This window comes from Zea mays, chromosome 10 (genome assembly GCF_902167145.1).
Source record: "Zea mays cultivar B73 chromosome 10, Zm-B73-REFERENCE-NAM-5.0, whole genome shotgun sequence".
NCBI lineage: Eukaryota > Viridiplantae > Streptophyta > Magnoliopsida > Poales > Poaceae > Zea > Zea mays.
Window position 1 is genome coordinate 94,254,166 of NC_050105.1, and position 2,366 is coordinate 94,256,531.

The window sequence follows — 2,366 nt, forward strand, 5'->3', positions numbered from 1 at the left end:
AGCGCGTCCAGCCCCTCGGACGACTCGACCTCCCCGTCTGCTTCGGAACACCCTCCAACTTCCGAAGGGAGACTCTGACGTTCGAGGTGGTCGGGTTCCGAGGAACCTACCACGCAGTACTGGGGAGGCCATGCTACGCGAAGTTTATGGCCGTCCCCAACTACACCTACCTGAAGCTCAAGATGTCGGGCCCCAACGGGGTCATCACCGTCGGCCCCACGTACAAACACGTGTTCGAATGCGACGTGGAGTGTGTGGAGTACGCCGAGGCCCTCGCCGAGTCCGAGGCCCTCATCGCCGACCTGGAAAACCTCTCCAAAGAGGTGCCAGACGTGAAGCGTCATGCCGGCAACTTCGAGCCAGTGGAGACGGTTAAGGCCGTCCCCCTCGACCCCAGTGGCGACGCCTCCAAGCAGATCCGGATCGGTTCCGGGCTCGACCCCAAATAGGAAGCAGTGCTCGTCGACTTCCTCCGTGCGAACGCCGACGTCTTCGCGTGGAGTCCCTCGGACATGCCCGGCATACCGAGGGATGTCGCCGAGCACTCGCTGGATATTCGGGCCGGAGCCCGACCCGTCAAGCAGCCTCTGCGCCGATTCGACGAGGAGAAGCGCAGAGTGATAGGCGAGGAGATCCACAAGCTAACGGCAGCCGGGTTCATCAAAGAGGTATTCCATCCCGAATGGCTTGCCAACCCTGTGCTTGTGAGAAAGAAAGGGGGGAAATGGCGGATGTGTGTAGACTACACTGGTCTCAACAAAGCATGTCCGAAGATTCCCTACCCTCTGCCTCGCATCGATCAAATCGTGGATTCCACTGCTGGGTGCGAAACCCTGTCTTTCCTCGATGCCTACTCAGGGTATCACCAAATCAGGATGAAAGAGTCTGACCAGCTCGCGACTTCTTTCATCACGCCCTTCGGCATGTACTGCTATGTCACCATGCCGTTCGGTTTGAGGAATGCGGGCGCGACGTACCAGCGGTGCATGAACCATGTGTTCGGCGAACACATCAGTCGCACGGTCGAGGCCTACGTCGATGACATCGTAGTCAAGACGAGGAAAGCTTCCGACCTCCTTTCCGACCTTGAAGTGACATTCCGATGTCTCAAGGCGAAAGGCGTCAAGCTCAATCCCGAGAAGTGTGTCTTCGGGGTGCCTCGGGGCATGCTCTTGGGGTTCATCGTCTCCGAGCGGGGCATCGAAGCCAACCCAGAGAAGATCGCAGCCATCACCAGCATGGGGCCCATCAAGGACTTAAAAGGCGTACAGAGGGTCATGGGGTGTCTCGCGGCTCTGAGCCGCTTCATCTCACGCCTCGGCGAAAGAGGTCTGCCTCTGTACCGCCTCTTAAGGAAGGCCGAGTGCTTCACTTGGACCCCTGAGGCCGAGGAAGCTCTTGGGAACCTGAAGGCGCTCCTCACAAAGGCGCCTATCTTGGTGCCCCCAGCTGCTGGAGAAGCCCTCTTGGTATACGTCGCCGCGACCACTCAGGTGGTTAGCGCCGCGATTGTGGTAGAGAGGCAGGAAGAGGGGCATGCATTGCCCGTTCAGAGGCCAGTTTACTTCGTCAGCGAGGTACTGTCCGAAACCAAGATCCGCTACCCACAAGTTCAGAAGCTGTTGTATGCAGTGATCCTGACGCGGCGGAAGTTGCGACACTACTTTGAGTCTCATCCGGTAACTGTGGTGTCATCCTTCCCGCTGGGGGAGATCATCCAGTGCCGAGAGGCCTCGGGCAGGATTGCGAAGTGGGCGGTGGAAATCATGGGCGAGACAATCTCGTTCGCCCCTCGGAAGGCCATCAAGTCCCAGGTCTTGGCGGACTTCGTAGCTGAATGGGTCGACACCCAGCTACCAACGGCTCCGATCCAACCGGAGCTCTAGACCATGTTTTTCGACGGGTCGCTGATGAAGACGGGGGCCGGCGCGGGCCTACTCTTCATCTCGCCCCTCGGGAAACACCTACGCTATGTGCTACGCCTCCATTTCCCGGCGTCCAACAATGTGGCTGAGTACGAGGCTCTGGTCAACGGGTTGCGGATCGCCATCGAGCTAGGGGTCAGCCGCCTCGACGCCCGCGGTGACTCGCAGCTCGTCATCGACCAAGTCATGAAGAACTCCCACTGCCGCGACCCGAAGATGGAGGCCTACTGCGATGATGTTCGGCGCCTGGAAGACAAGTTCTACGGGCTCGAGCTTAACCACATCGCTCGGCGCTACAACGACACTGCGGACGAGCTGGCAAAAATAGCCTCGGGGGAACAACGGTTCCCCCGGACGTCTTCTCCCGGGATCTGCATCAACCCTTCGTCAAGATCGACGACACGCCCGAGCCTGAGGCGCCCTCGGTCCAGCCCGAGGTAC